The sequence below is a fragment of the Mesoplodon bidens genome, assembly GCF_964165515.1.
Source record: "Mesoplodon bidens genome assembly, chromosome: 11".
Classification (NCBI taxonomy): Eukaryota; Metazoa; Chordata; class Mammalia; order Artiodactyla; family Ziphiidae; genus Mesoplodon; species Mesoplodon bidens.
Genome location: NC_138167.1, coordinates 46068685 through 46085789, shown reverse-complemented (window position 1 = coordinate 46085789; position 17105 = coordinate 46068685). Strand labels below are relative to the sequence as shown.

Sequence of the window (17105 nt, the reverse complement as noted above, 5' to 3'; positions counted from 1 at the left end):
TGGCTCACCATAGCAGTAGCAGAGCACAGGAAGAAGGCAGGGCTGTCATACAGGGGGAAATAAGAATTTAGCTAAATTGAGGCTTCACTGGTGGCACAGTGGTTAAGAATCCCCCTGCCAATGCAGGGGACACGGGTTCGAGCCCTGGTCCAGGAAGATCCCACATGCCGCGGAGCAACTAAGCCCGAGAGCCACAACTACTGAAGCCCACGCGCCTAGAGCCCATATTCCACAACAAGAGAAGCCACCGCAATGAGAAGCCTGTGCACCGCCACGAAGAGTAGCCCCCGCTCACCACAGCTAGAGAAAGTCCATGGGCAGCAACGAAGACCCAATGCAGCCAAAAATAAAAATAAATAAAATAGATACAACATTAAAGAAACTAAAAATGGTCAAAAAAAGAGAAGAACTTAGCTAAATTTTTATTGAATTGCTAAAGTCTAAGTGTAGGCTAGTATGAGAATATAGAACCCTTGGGAGCTGCAGACACAGGGTAGGTAACACCCACTCCAGGGATCTCCAAGAGCTGCTCATGAGAAAGATTAGGGGAAGCAAGGGAGACAAGAGAAAGCCTCTCTAGGTGGTACAGGCCTGCCTGGACCCTTCTCCCCTGTGGAAAAGAGCTTTAATCCACTGGGGGAAGGGAATAAACCCCATTTTCCAGTGTGGGTGGGAGAAGTGAAAAGAAAAAGAAAATCCATAAACCCTGAGGGAAGGGCAGAAAACTTTCCTGGGTTCAGACCATTAGTTTTCCTACTACTTGGAGAAAGCCCTATCCCCTGAGACTGAGACTAGGCCAGGATAACAGAGCAACTTCTCTGTCTCCCCTCAGCTCCTCCAGCAAGTAAAGCAATAGCAGTTTATCCCTGGGGAGGGCTAAGAGTATGGAGAGATACTCTGGGTCAGGTGCACAGAGAAAGCCTAAAGCTGAGGGTGGAGCAAGATCACTGAGAAAAACCCTCTAGCAAACCAGGCCCCACCCTAAGCAGAAGGTCACACTAGAGGAATTTAGAGCCGGTAGTGTACTTAAGGTAATCATAACAAAACCCAAACCCTGCTCAATTCCTGAATAGATTGATTCATCCCTCCCCCAGCCACCACCTGCACTAAAAGCCTAGTAGAAGTAGTGAAGAACTACCACGCCATTTTTAGGCATGAATACTGTTTCCTCAGTCTCTACTATCTTACACATGATGTCCATCATTCAGGCAAAAATTATGAAGCACATACAAAAAAGCAAGGAAATAATCACCCACTGTCAAAAGCAAAAATGATCAATAGACTCAGGATGACTCAGTTGTTAGAAGTATCAAATAGTGAATTTAAAATAATAATAATATATTAAAGGCTATAGTGGAAAAAGTGGACAACATGTATGAACGGGAGGTAAATTTCAGCAGAGGAATAGAAACTGTATGAAAGAGTCAAATGGAAATGCTAGAAATAAAAATTGTGACATAGATGAATTATGTTTTGGGGCTTATTAGTAGCCTTGACACAGCTGAGGAAAGAATCAGTGAACTTGAGGATAGGCCAAGAAAAATTATCCAAACTGAAAAAAGAAAAAAAAGTGGGGAGAAAAACAGAACAGAGCATCTGAGAGCTGTGGCACAATATCTAAATATTTAACATAAGTGTAATTAAAGTCATGGGACTACATGACATTACTGGGGGTGAGTGTAGTCAGAGATGAGATCAATGGATTTGACTCTGGGACTTTCCAACATTTGGGGTTTGGGGAGATTGAAGAGGGATGGCCAAAGCAGTAAAAAAAATCAAGAGAAATCGGGATCATGGAAATTAGGAACGAAGTGATGATCAACTATGTAAAATGCTGCTGGTAGGTCAAATGAGGAGTAACAGTAACTATTATATAGTCGATCTTCATTATTCAAGGATTTTTTTTTTTTTTTTGGCCGCACCTTATGGCATGCAGGATCCTATTTCCCCGACCAGGGATCAAACCTGCACCCCCTGCAGTGGAAATGTGCAGTCTTAACCACTGGACTGCCAGGGAAGTCCCTCAAGGATTCTGTATTTGCAAATTCACCTACTTGACAAAATTCATTTGTAACCCCCAAATCAGTACGCACTCTTGTGGTCATTAGTGAACATGTGTGGAGTAGTGAAAAATTTGAGTCACTTTATCAGTTGAGGTCGAACAGTGCAATACTCTGTCTTACAATTTTAGGTCTCATACTATAAACAATTCTCCTTTTTGTGGTCTAGTTAGTGCCGTGTTTTTCACATTACTGTGCTTTTTGTTGGTGATGTTGCTGTTTAAAATGGCCTCTAAGCATAGTGCTTAAGTGTTAAGTGCAAGAAGGCTGTGATGTACCGTATGTAGAAAATACGTGTGTGTGATAAGTTTCATTCAGGTGTGACTTGTAGTGCTGTTGACCATCAGTTCAATGTTAATGAATTAACAGTACTATATTCCAGACTACCAAAATAAAGCTAATGTTGCAATAAAACAAGTCACACAAATTTTTCGTTTTCCACTACATATAAAAGTTATGTTTACACTATATTGTAGTCTATTAAAATGTGCCATAGGGCTCCCCTGGTGGCGTAGTGGTTGAGAATCTGCCTGCCAGTGCAGGGGACACGGGTTCGAGCCCTTGTCTGGGAAGATCCCACATGCCGCAGAGCAACTAGGCCCGTGAGCCACAACTACTGAGCCTGCGCGTCTGAAGCTTGTGCTCCTCAACAAGAGAGGCCACGACAGTGAGAGGCCCGCGCACCGCGATGAAGAGTGGCCCCCCCGCTCACCGCAACTAGAGAAAGCCCTTGCACGGAAACGAAGACCCAACATAGCCATAAATAAATAGATAGATAGATAGATAAATAGATAAATAGATAGATAGCAAGCCATAGCATTCTGTCTAAACAATGTACATACTTTTAATTAGAAAATACTTTATTGCTGGAATTCCCTGCTGGTCCAGCTTTCACTGCTGAGGGCGGGCCTGGGTTCAATACCTGGTCAGGGAACTAAGATCCCACAAGCCATGAGGCCAAGGGAAAAAAAAAACCTTTATTCCTAAAAAGTGCTAATTTTTGTGCCTTCAGTGAGACTTGCTCTATGCAAGGTTGCCACAGACCTTCAATTTGTAAAAAATGCAGTATCTGCAAAGCACAATAAAGTGAAGTGCAATAAAACAAGGTATGCCTGTATTAAATAAGGTGTCTTTAAACAGAAACACACTTAAAACAAGGTTATATGTTGACCAGTTGATGAAAATATTGTGCCCAGAGGCTTGCAGCAACCTAACCCTGTATTTCCCCAGGAACAATGGTTCAGCATTTGCTAATTCAGTGTACATGGCAGCTTTATAGAACATAACCACAAATAACAAGAGTTGACTGTATTTGGCAACATGGAGTTAGTTCATTGACAACCTTGACAAGAACTGTTTTCAGTCGAAGTGGGGATAGAAATCTAATTAGATCTAAAAGAACATGGGAAAAAGAAAAGGGGGGAGAAAATAAGGAGAGGAGTTTTGCTGCAAAGGGATCTATAAAATGAAGTTGCTGGAGGGGGTTTTATAAGTCATGGAAGTTTTATTTTTATTACTTTTTATGATGGGAGGAATTAACAGCCTGTCTGTGTACCAGTGGGAGTGATGCAATAATATTTGATGACACAGGACATATAGAAGGGACAATCTGGGATGATGTCCTTCAGGAGGGGCGGGGATGAGCATTAGTCTGCAAGTGGAAAAATTTATTTTACATGAGCATAGGTACCTCATTCATAATAAGAAAGCAAGCAAATACAGGTTAGGTAGGTAGATTGGGGATGAGGTACTCTGAAAGTTTTCTTTTGATAACTTCTTTTTCAGTCAGATAAAATGCTTTGAGAACGTAAGTGGACTAGGGATATATAGTAGGATTGTTGGAGAGCATTAACAGTCCACTTGAGGTTACTGATCATGAACTTAAAGTGTGACCATTAAGTTCAGTTTTGTGTCTTTCTCCAGTCAGATTCAGGTACTTGCATACACGTTACAGGCATAGAGTATGTGAGTTAACAGGTTGCTGTTTAGTCCAGAGACTACAGTGAAGCAAAAAAAGACAAGGACATTGAAGGTTATGTGATACAGTGATTATAATGCTGGACCATGGAATTTAAGCTGTATAAGGAAGAAGTGGGGACTTGGTGGGGTCAAGAGCAGGGAAAAGATAGTAGACTCGATGGATTATAAGTTCCTATGGAGTCCAAGAGGTAGTAGAGGTAGTGAGTTGGAAGTAGGTGGTACTCAGAGAGAGGGATACTTGAATTTGAGATTATTGGGGGGGGGGGTTATTGGTAATGATAAAATTTAGGTAAGTAGTTCTCAACTGGAGTGGTACTGCTTCCCCACTGAGATGTCTAGAAATATGTAGGGGGGTAGGGATGGGGGTTGCCACTGGCATTTAATGGGCAATTTAGAGATGCTAAATGTTTTTCATTGAGCAGGATATTCCTGCACGTGGAAGAATTGTCCTGCCCCAAATGCCTGTTTAGAAACCCTGTAGGGTATGACAATGGGAGTGGGTGGCCGAGCAGGGTAGAAGACAGGGCTTTGGAGGAGAGGAATCAAAAACTGGCCCAGGCATGGAAGGATACTGGATGTTGCACACTGAGATCACCACAAATTATATCAGGAATAGTATTGGAGAGAAAAGAGTGATCCTGGGGCTAAAGTCTTAAAGAAATGAGGGGACATGACTGCCACAAGGACAGTCTACTGATCTGAGCCTCAAAGTTGGGAGTTTTCAGGTAGAACTTGGGACAGTGGCTTGGAAGTAGCAATGAAGAGCAAAGGAAATACTCACTCTGTCTGTAGGCTCATGTTGTGAGTGCAGGAGAGAGGCAGTGTTCTCCAGAGGAGAGCAGAGGTTCAATTATGGCAAGAAGGTGAAGGGGAGGGACTCAGTACTTGATGAATTTCATTTAATTACAAAGTATATATAGATTGAGAGGCAGCCTTGCTTAAGACCTGGTCTGAATCCTGGTTTTGTCATTTAGTGACTCTGGAACATTGACTAAGTCACTTAACTTATTTATTAAATCACTTTTTTTAAAAAAATCGTTTTATTTATTTATTTTTGGCTGCGTTGAGTCTTCGTTGCTGTACACAGGCTTTTCTCTAGTTGCGGCGAGTGGGGGCTACTCTTCCTTGTGGTGCACAGGCTTCTTATTACAGTGGCTTCTCTTGTTGCAGAACATGGGCTCTAGGTGTGTGGGCTTCAGTAGTTGTGGCACGTGGGCTCTGTAGTTGCAGCTCGTAGGCTTTAGAACACAGGCTCAGTAGTTGTGGCACGTGGGCTTAGTTGCTCCGAGGCATGTGGGATCTTCCCAGACCAGGGATCGAACCCGTGTCCCCTACATTGGCAGGCAGATTCTTAACCACTTCGCCACCAGGGAAGTCCCCACTTAACTTATTTAGACTTGATGTTCAGCATCTGGAAATAAAGGTATCGGACTTGTTGATCTGTAAAGTCTTTTCCAGCTCCTAACTTTCAGTAATTCTCATACCGTAGAGAAATTTGTGTACTTTAACTGTGTGTGAATGGGGAAAACAATGTTGATAGTAATAGGTAACATTTTTTGAGTATCCACTGTGTGCCAAGTGTATTGTAAGCATTTTACATGTTTTAATGCCTTCAAACCTCTTACCAACCTACTGTGCTTTTCTAATACCCATTTTAGAGGTCACACAACTTGGAAGGCTAGAGACATGATTTGAATTCCAGCAGTTTGACTCTCTCACAGCTTGGGTTTCCTGAGAAGCAGACAGTGCGATGGACATTAGCATGCAGGAGGTTTATTAGGAGGTCCTCTTGGGATTGCCACCTGTGGAAGGGAAAGAGAGGAATAGAGGACACAGGATTGAACAGAGGGAAAAGCTGGACTTTGATTCAGTCTCCATGAAGACCTCAACTGACCCTATAGGGAGATTTGAAGCTGAGATAGCTCTTCAGAATTGGGGTAAGGGACCAGCCAGGGCTTTATATTCCTGCATGCACCAGGCACTGGATCTTGACTTACCTGGGAAGGGGTACGTGTGACCTCAGGCAGAGTAACTCTCATCAGCCAGGGCAATTCCAAAGAGGGCTGACAACTGAGCACTGTCAGCAGCTGTCTTCCAGCAGCTGGGGAATAAGTCTTTTATCAGAGAAAAGGGGATCTGGCTGTTGCATCATGGTGTCCACTACAACTGCAGACTTTATAATCACCACAGTCCTTTGTTGCCTCCAGGCAGTAGATGATGATAAATGAGGATAATTTAAGAAATTAACAAATAGGCTTGGCTCCAGAACACTTTTAAAACAGATTGATTTTCATTCCATTCATATTTTTGACATGAGAATTTAGCCCAAGGGTTCATCCAGGGATAAGCTAAGAATGTGTGTGAGCCAGTGTTTTTGGTAATCCTTTCTTACCTGGTGATTATCTGTCTGATGTTTTGGATGTGCTTGGTCATATTGATTTTACTTTTTAGAAAAGAAAGATTCTTCTATAGAGAGTTAGAAATCTAGGTGAATTTATTTCGATGTTTCCAGTATGAATCGTATGGGGAATAGAAGAATAATTTTTCTTTTTCATTTGCTTAATAGGGTCTTTCACAGAGCTAAAGGTTTTAAATTTTGATTAGGTCCAATTTATAAATTTTTCCTTTTATGGATTGTGCTGATGTTATCTAAGAGCTCTTTGCCTAGAACTAAATCTCAAAGATTTTTTTTCCCTGTTTCTTCCTAAAAGTTTTAAAGTTTTATGTTTTACATTTAAGTCCACAATTCATTTTAAGGTAATTTTTGTATAGATTTGAGGGGTTTTGTTATGTATGTACAATTGCTACAGCACCATTTGTTGAAAAGAGTATCTCTCCTCCACGGAATTGCTTTTGCACCTTTGTCGGAATCATTTGGGCATATTTGTCTATTTCTGAGTTCTCTGTTATGTTCCACTGATCTATATGTCTGTCCCTCTGTCAGTGCCACACTGTCTTACCATGTAATAGTAAGCCCTAACATCAGGAAGATGATTCCTCACATTTTATTCTTCTTTTTCAAAATTGTTTTGGCTATTTTAGGTCTTTTTCCTTTCATATAAATTTTGGAATAAGCTTATCTATGTCTGCAAACCTGTAGATCACTTTGGGGAGAAATGACATCTTGTTGACTCTTCCAGTCCTCGAATATAGTAAATCTCTCCAGTTGCTCAATCTCCTTTGATTTCTTTCCGTAGCATATTGTCATTTTCAACATACAGATCCCATACGTGTTTCGTTAGACTTACACCTAAGTATTTCATTTTCTTTGGAGCAGTTGTAAATAATATTGCATATTTTCTTTGGAGCTATTGTAGATGATATTGTGTTAATTTTTTTTTTTTTTTTTTTTTTTTTGCGGTATGTGGGCTTCTCACTGTTGTGGCCCCTCCCCTTGCGGAGCACAGGCTCCAGACGTGCAGGCTCAGCGGCCATGGCTCACGGGCCCAGCCGCTCCGCGGCATGCGGGATCTTCCCGGACCGGGGCACAAACCCGTGTCCCCTGCATCGGCAGGTGGACTCTCAACCACTGCGCCACCAGGGAAGCCCTGTGTTAATTTTGATTTCACTTGTTTGTTGTAAGGACATAGAAATGCAGTTGATTTTTGTTTATTGATCTTGTACCTTGCAACATTGCTGAACTCACTTATTAGTTCTAGGAGGGATGATTTGGGGCTTTTTGTTTGTTTTTAATATTCCTTAGGATTTTTAATGTATAGTCATGTCATCTGCAAATAGAGTTGGTTTTATTTCTTTTCCAATCTGTATGCGCTTTCTTTTTCTTGCCTTATTGCACTAGCTAGAACTTCCAGAATTATCTTGAATAGAGTGGTGAAAATGGACATCCTTTCATTGTTCCCAGTTTCAAAGGGAAAGCATTCATTCTTTCATCATTAAACCTGACATTAGCTGTAAGTCTTTTATAGATGCTCTTTGTGAGTTTGAGGAAGTTCCCTTCTATTCCTAGTTTTCTGAGAGGTTTTTTTTTTTTTTATTTTTCCCATGAAATTATGTTAGATTATCAGATGGCTTTTTCTGTATCAATTGGTGTGATCATGTGATTTTATAACTGGAAGTTTGTACGTCTTGATCCCCTTCATCTATTTTGCCCAACCTTTCATTCCCCACCCTGTGGCAAACCTGTTTGTTCTCCTCTATCTATGAGTCTGTATCTTTTGTTTGTTCATTTTATTTGTTTTTATAGATTCCACATGTAAGTAAAATCATATAGTATTTGTTTTTCTCTGTCTCACTTCACTTAGCATAATACCCTCTAGATCCATCCATGTTGTTGCAAATGGCAAGATTTCATTCTTTTTTTTATGGCTAATATTCCAGTGCGTGCGTGCGTGTGTGGTGTGTGTGTACACGTACGTACCTCATCTTCTTTATCCATTCATCTATCAAAGGACACTTAGGTTGCTTCCATATCTTGGCTGTTGTAAATAATGCTGCCATCAACATAGGGGTGCATATTTCTTTTTGAACTAGTGTTTTTGTTCTCTTTGGGTAAATACCCAGAAGTGGAATTGCTGGGCCGTATGGTAGTCCTATTTTTAATTTTTTGAGGAACCTCCATACTGCTTTCCATTGTTTGTACCAATTTACATTCTCAACAACAGTGCATGAGGGTTCCCCCTTTCCTTACATCCTTGCCAACACTTGTTATTTGTTGTCTTTTTGATGATAGCCATTCTGATAGATGTGAGGTGATATCTCATTGTGGTTTTGGTTTGCATTTCCCTAATGATTAGTGATATTGAGCATCTTTGCATGTGTCTGTTGGCAATCCTGTATGTCTTTTTGGGGAAAATGTCTATTCTGGTCTTCTGCCTATTTTAAAATTTGGATTGTTTGGGGGTTTTTTGGTATTGAGTTGTATGAGTTCTTACTATATTTTGGATATTAACTCCTTATTGGATATATCATTTGCAAATATCTTCTCCCATTTAGTAGGTTGCCTTTTTTTTTTAGTTTATTTATTTTTGGCTGCACTGGGTCTTCATTGCTGCACGCAGGATTTCTCTAGTTGTGGATAGTGGGGGACTACTCTTCATTGTGGTGTGTGGGCTTCTCATTGCAGTGGCTTCTCTTGTTGTGGAGCACAGGCTCTAGGCACATGGGCTTCAGTAGTTGTGGCACACAGGCTCAGTAGTTGTGGCTCACAGGCTTTAGAGCTCAGGTTCAGTAGTTGTGGCGCATGGGCTTAGTTGCTCCACGGCATGTGGGATCTTCCCAGACCAGGGCTTGAACCCGTGTTGGCAGGTGGATTCTTAACCACTGTGCACCAGGGAAGTCCGGCCTTTTTGTTTTGATGATATTGTCTTTCGCTGTGCAAAAGTATTTAAGTTTGATGAAGTACCATTTATTTATTTTTGCTTTTGTTGCCCGTGCCTGAGGAGACAGATCCAAAAAAATATTACTAAGACCAATGTCGGAGTTTACTGTCTCTTTTCCTCTAGGAGTTTTACGGTTTCAGATCTTGCACTTAGGTCTCATCTGTTTTTTTAGTTTTGTATATGGTGTAAGAAAGTGGTTCACTTGCATTCTTTCATTTTGAAAGCAGATTAAGAGTTATGAACAGCTTAGATTTTCTCTTCATCTATCCATTTATTTTGCAGTGTGAAATGAGATATTTTGTTTTAATGGAATGACTCTTAGCTTGAGAAAGTATGAGAAAATGTATTTATAAGGAATAGCTGATTTCTTCAGTGGGATGTGAGAGTAGATATACTTTACAAATACCATGCTATAATAAAATTTTACCTACAGTAGACAGTAGATACATCACGGTTATTATAGTAACTGTGTCTGTATTGTCAATAATACTCTGGACTTGGCCTATGGAACTATTAGATTAGAGCCCCAAATTACGGAAAGTAATGACTGAACTAATAGACCAAAAGGTTCATAATTTTAATCAGTGTATATGGAGGGATTTAACATGAGAGGTCTCATTTAACAGTCTGTGGTAAGAGATGAATGTTCCGCAGAATAGAGTGAATGTTCTCATCTACAACTGAAGTATAGTACGTCGTGGCAAAATAGTATTGTAATGTGTTGATAGACTTAGTGAGGTCACTGAAAATGTCTGAATGTTGGAAACCCAAGAGGTCTTGAGTATACATGAGCTTTTTCAAAGCAAATATGAGTACACACAGTAGCATTCTCTGTTGATGAAGGAGGTTTTTGTGGTAAAAGGACTAAGAAGAACAATTCAACCTTAGAAGAAACTTTGGTACATTATATCACATACAACTATTTGGAGGAAACATGACCAGCAAGTTTCTATCATTAAGGGTAATAAGACTCCAACTTTGGTGAATTCGTTAAAAAAAAAATACTGAGTTTCAGGGAATTCCCTGGCAGTCCAGTGGTTAGGACTCTGCGCTTCCACTGCAGGGGGCATAGGTTCAATCCCTGGTCGGGGAACTAAGATCCCACATGCCATGCAGTGCAGCCAAAAAAAAAAAAAACTGAGTTTGTATCTCAGAATTTTCATACTAAGTGCATTTTTCTAAGTAATGATATAATTTTGAGTACTTTTTTTCTTTTTGGCTGCGCCATACAGCTTGAAGGATCTTAGTTCCCCCACCGGGGATTGAACCCAGGCCCCAGCAGTGAAAACACCGAGTCCTAATCACTGGACTGCCAGGGAATTCCCTGTTTTTTTCTTGAGAAGCAATTTTGTGGTTTCTTGATATCTCTTCCCATGAAATAATAGAATGTGTGTGGTTTTGGTCACAAAATTAATAAATTAGAAACTAATTTGCAATATAACTTTGCTATCATAGAATCTATGATAAATTTTTAAAAATGTTTAGTGTGCTCTTGAAAAGAAGGTATATTCTGCATTTAGATGCAGAGTTCTGTGTATTTATTAGTTCAGCTTTGTTGGTCATGTTGTTAAATCTTCTGCATCTTTATCACTTTTTGTCTGTTTGTTCTATGACTAATTTGAGAGCATTGCATTAATCTTCCATTATAATTGTGGACTGATTTCACCTAGTGGTCCTTCAGTTTATGCTGTGTGATTGAAAGTGTGCTATGAGGCTATATTATTAAACAAATGCAGATTTTATTTTATGTATTTATTTTTAAAGAGTTCTACTGGGTTTGGGTTTGTTTGTTTTTTGGCTGTGTTGGGTCTTTGTTGCTGCGTACGGGCTTTCTCTAGTTGTGGCGAGCAGGGGCTACTCTTCGTTGTGGTGCGTGGGCTTCTCATTACGGTGCCTTTTCTTGTTGTGGAGCACAGGCTCGAGGCTCATGGGCTTCAGTAGTTGCAGCGCACGGGCTTAGTTGCTCCACAGCATGTGGGATCCTCCTGGACCAGGGCTCGAACCCGTGTCCCCTGCATTGGCAGGAGGATTCTTAACCACTGCACCACCAGGGAAGTCCCTAGATTTTAAAATTGTATATTCCTGGAGAATTGTCCCTTTTGTGTCTTTATTTCTAGAAATGCTTTTTACTTTAGAGTCTAATTTGATACTAATTTGGCTTTAACTTAGTATCTTAATGCCATCTTTTTTTCCTGTGCTTTTACTTTCAAACTTTCTGTGTCCTTAGGTTATGTTTTAGGTGTATCTCTTGTTAACAGTATATAACTAGATTTTTTTAAAAAAAGAAAAAAGATCTAGTTTCCTAGACTTTTTTCCCCTCAGTTTTTAGATATTGTGAATTGTGCTTAGTGCACACACTTGTACATGTCTGTGCTGCCCATGAATTGGTCATAGGATATGCAAATGTTCAGTTATAATAGATACTGCCAACAATTTTATAAACTTACACCAATTTACAACACCACCAGAAGTATATGAGAGCACTGTTGATACATTTAAGTACCCAAAATTGGTATTGTGAGTTTCTTTAAGTTGTAACCATTCTGATGAATGTGTTGCAGTATCTCATTGTGGTTTTTGTTTTGTTGTGTTTGTTTCAGGTATAATTAACATATAACATTGTATTAATTTCAGGTGTACAATATAATGATTTAATATTTGTGTACATTGGGAAATGATCACCACAGTAAGTCCAGTTAACATTCCTCACCATACATAGTTAGAAAAACTTTTCTCCTTCTGATGAGGTCTTTTAAAAGGTACTCTGAGCAAGTTTCAAATAGGCAGTACAGTCATTGTTTTTATAAGTGGAAGTTTGTGCTTTTTGCTCACCCCCTGCCTTTGGCAGACACCAGTCTCTCTGTGAGGTTGTTGTTGTTTATACCACATATAAATGAGATCATGTGGTGTTTGTCTTTCTGTGTCTGACTTATTTCACTTAGCATAATGCCCTCAAGATCATCCATGTTGTCACAGATGGCAAGATTTTATTCTTTTTTATGGCTGAATAGTATTCCATTGTAGTCGTCTAGACTTTTAACAGAGCTCTTTGATCCATGTACAGTTGACATAATTACTCATACATATAAATTTAGACCTACCATCTTATTTTTTACTTTTTGATCCACATGTTCCATGTTTCTTTTTCTCTCCTTTCTTGTCTTCTTTTGAGTTATTTCTTCTCATTCCATCCTGCCATCACTTGTATCAATTTGGACTGTACATAAACTCAGCTACTACTTTTAGTGATTATTCTAATTATAGCATGCCTACTTAGTAAACTCCAAAGTTAATCAATACTTTTCCTCTCAGACATTCCAGTAACTTTAAAACATTTATTTTCCATTTATCCTCTAACTTGTCACTGTTGTTAGGATTTAATTTTATCTTTTTCTCTTTTAATCCCATAAAACATCATAATTCTTTTATGTATTCATCATTATTTGTTTTTTTCCCACATACTTATCATTTCTTTGCTCCCCACTCCTTCTTACATGTCTCAGCTTCCATTTGAGATTACTTTTCTTTTACTTTTAAGTACTTGCTTTAGAAAAACCTCAGCACTACAGGCATTTTGGGCTGGATAATTCTTTGTTGTGGTGGACTGTGTGCATTGTTGGATATTTAGCAGCACCCCTGGCCTCTGCCCACTAGATGTCAGTACCAACCACCCCACCCCATTGTGACAACCCAAAATGCCCCCAGGTGTTGCCAGATGTCCCTGGGGGGCAAAAATCATTCCTGGTTGAGAACCACTACTTTGGAATTTACTTTGATGTAGATCTGCTGCTCTATTTTTATTTATTGAAAATACCTATTTCATTTTCTTTTTTTTTTTTTTTTTTTTTTTTTCATTTTCATTTTTAATAGGTATTTTCACTGGGCATAGAATGCTAAGTTATTTTTTAGCATGTTCAAAATATTCTGCTGGCTTCTGTCTTCCATCGTTGCTTTTGAGAAGTAAGCTTAAAACAGGACTGTTGCTTTTTTTTTTTTTTTTTTTTTTTTGCGGTACGCGGGCCTCTCACTGTTGTGGCCTCTCCCGTTGCGGAGCACAGGCTCTGGATGCGCAGGCTCAGCGGCCATGGCGCACGGGCCCAGCCACTCCGCGGCATGTGGAATCTTCCCGGACTGGGGCACGAACCCGTGTCCCCTGCATCGGCAGGTGGACTCTCAACCACTGCGCCACCAGGGAAGTCCCAAGGTGTAGAATTCTTTTTATTTATTCCACATGGGAGTTACTAGGATTCTTGAATGTATGGATTGGTGTCTGTCATGAGTTTTATAACACTTTCAGGCATTATGTCTTCACATTTTGCCTCTATCCTACTCTTTATTCTTCTCACTCTATTCTCTGTATCTCTTAACCTCTCATATATTTTCCATCTGTTTGTCTCTCTGTATTGCAGTTCAGATAATTTCTTCTTACCTGTCATCCAGCTCACTAAGTTTCCCTTTGGCTTTGTTTGGTATATCTGAACAATGACTTTTTGGCGGGGGGGCTGTGTTGGGTCTTCGTTGCTGCACATGGGCTTTCTCTAGTCGTGGCGAGCGGGGGCTGCTCTTTGTTGTGGTGCACGGGCTTCTCATTGCAGTGGCTTCTCTTGTTGCGGAGCATGGGCTCTAGGCACATGGGCTTTGGTAGTTGTGGCTCACGGGCTCTAGAGTACAGGCTCAGTAGTTGGGGTGCACGGTCTTAGTTGCTCCGCAGCATGTGGGATCTTCCCGGACCAGGGCTCGAACCCGTGTCCCCTGCATTGGCAGGCGGATTCTTAACCACTGTGCCACCAGGGAAGCCCTGAAAAATGATTTTTATAATTTCAAGTATTATATCTTTATTTTTAGAAAATCTGGTACTTTTTCAAATCGACTGTAGTTTTCTATTTACTGAAGACATTTTCAAGCTTGTCTTGAAACAATCTACCATTTCTTTAAACATAGTAAGCATATTTGCTTTATAATGTCTGGTAATGTCAATATCTAAAAATCACTTGGGTCTGATTGTGCTGTCTACTGTTTTTGCATCTTGCTCCTGGTGCCTTGTGGTTATTTTTTATTCTTTACTGTCCATTAATCTTGACAAACTGTGGGAATTTTTTGTGGCCAAGGATGAGTGTGCCTTTCTCCAGAAAGAATTTACTATTGCCAGGTGCCTGGGGAACCACCTTCAGGGTTTGAGGCTCTTTTTGTCTTTTTGTACCACCTAGGTGGTGTTAATTGGGCTCTGAGTCTGCTGAAGAGCTAGTAGTTAACATCTTCTTCAGCCCTTCCCTCCTCCATACCTAGGCAACTTTCCGTCTGTTACCTTACCCTAATGATGTGGCCCTTTGAAAGTCCCAGCTTAATAGGAGGTCCCCTATCTTACCTAGAGAAAAACCTGGCCTCTTATTCCCCCCTCTCCTTTGAGAGCAGTTCAAATCTACCTTGATAGGTGATTTTGTTTACTCTTTTATTTGTTCTCACTGTACTTCAGATTTTGGCTTGGTGATTTAGAATCTATAGAGTCTTTAGAATATAAGAAGCAGAGGACAGAGAAGTGTCAAGAAATATGAAGCATCTAAAATTTTACCCTGTTTTTAAGTTTAAAATATGATATTTAGTAACAACATTGTTTTCGTTATATTTATTTTTATAGTTACCATATACTTACAGCAAGTGATACTAGTTTCTATTTATCATAGTGAAATAAGGTTTTCTTTTTAAGTACATTTGAGTTTATAAAAGCAGATATATACTTTAAAGGAAAATAAGAAGTAAATAATAGTATAGGAGATACATTTTCCTGAAAGCATGCTGTTGAGTATGAATTCTTTACTTTGGTCAGTTTACCATGTATAAATCCTCTCTGTCCAAGGATCATTTGAATCTTTTGAGACCTAGGAAGTAGTGACATTTTGGGGCAAGTACAGCATAGGCTTAACTATGGGGCAAAAAAATTAAAACCACAAAATTACAGTTAAATTATCTTTACATTAAATAATAAACTAAAAGATGTACAGCTCTGGTTCATTTTATTTTTCATTTGTATTTTGAAATAACAGCTCCAGTCCATTAATAACTGTGCAGGATACCCTGGGCTTAAGGGTTTGCCATAGTTGATACTGAAGTAAGTAAAAAATCATTATTCCAAATGTCAGAACAGTCTGTTCTCCCTTTTTCCTTGAAATGAAAAGGCAAAACAAATAAACTTGTTGTGTGGGAAGCAAATTGAGAACATACAGAGTGTGAGAGGTTTTAAAAGTCAGTGGTACCAGGAGGGATAAGATGTCTTGGAAAGAGCACTGGGCTCTGGAGCGACACAGGACCAGCCATTACTGTGTTCAGTATTGTACTTTTCAAAATACTTAATACAGAAAATTTCAAACATATTCAGAAGAAGAGATTATTAGGTTAAGCCATCATGGTTCCCATCACCCTGTTTCAGCACGGCTCCTTGTCCCCCCTAACCCACCACTAACTGGACTATATTGAAGCAAATTCTAGATATCATTTCAGCCTTCAATATTTCAGTATGTATCTCTAAAATATAAGAACTCCTTTAAAGAACATAACTACAATACTATTATCACACCTAAAAAAATTATTCTTTAATATTATCAAATGACCATTCAGTGTTTAAATTTTCTAAATTGTTATTTATTGTGGGTGTGTACACAATTTTTTTAACACCCCTTTTGTTTTTAACTTATTATTTAATCTTCGCTGTAACTCTGAAAAAGATATTATTAGTTCTATTTACAAAGGAGGAAACTGAGGTCCTGGGAAGTTAAGTAATTTGTTTAGCGTCACAGAGCAGCAAATGATTGCCTTAAGCTAAAAATCAGCCCAAGCCTGTCTGACTCCAAAATCTGTATGCCTTTCTGGAGTTAGAAGACTTTGGATTCAAACTCTGTTAAATAGAGTTTAACAGTTTAACATGCCACTCTACTAACTCCCCACCCTCCCTCACCCAAGTGTTTATGGTCCAGGGATCCCCTAATTAGGGAGCTAAGGAGAATGATAATTTTTGCCCAGTCACTTGAATAAGAGTGAGCTCAGCTACCCTGTGGAGTGAGAGGCAATCAGGGGGCCTTAGTCCTACAGCTCCCAATTTAATCAGAGCAGCTCCAAAAAAAATCCTTTTCTACTTCTTCTAACATCTCCTAGGAGGGGTTCTGAGGTTGGTGCCATAGTGTACTAGCATGTTCTATAGCTCTAAGATCTCGAACTGCACTGTTCAGTATGGCAGCCACAAGTGGATATTTCAATTTTAATTTGAATTACTTAAACAAAATTAAAAATCAGTCTTTCAGTCATACTAGCCACATTTCAAATGCTTGATACTGACTACTATATTGGATAGTGCATATTTAGAACATTTCTATCATTGCAGAAGGCTCAGACAGCACTGAAAAGTAACAGGTGGAGGCAATCATCTGTGTTTCAACTACAGATTAAAATTGGGGGGTGGGGAACAGCAGGTCCCTCTTTTCCTTCTTTGAGAAAGATCTCAGGATTTAGATGATCACATTTGAGAGTGGCAGTGGTGGGAAGACACCAGGCTTTGGGACCCTGAGTGATGAGCATTTTGTGAGGTTAGAACAGTGATAATAAGGGGAAGTGATGACTACTAGCTAAAACAAAATCTGGTGCTGTTTTTCCTTTTCTGCCTGCCAGATCCTCAGTCTGCACAAAATCACAAGGATTGCCAGACACTCTGGAGGAATGATTGCTTTTATCCTTTTAG

At 39.6% G+C, this 17105-nt stretch overlaps 1 protein-coding gene across 6 annotated transcripts in view; it reads left to right on the top strand.

Annotated features, from left to right (window-relative positions):
- LOC308624702 (cyclic AMP-dependent transcription factor ATF-1) overlaps positions 1-17105 on the top strand; it is a 108895-nt gene that overhangs the window by 11756 nt on the left and 80034 nt on the right. Inside the window, exon 1 of one of the 6 annotated variants that reach the window (XM_081248250.1) lies at positions 15425-15485. The exons of the other annotated variants lie outside the window; for them this stretch is intronic. The gene's annotated coding sequence lies outside the window, so the exon portion shown is untranslated. Of the gene's footprint in view, positions 1-15424; positions 15486-17105 lie in introns of those variants that run through there. 6 annotated transcript variants of the gene reach the window in all.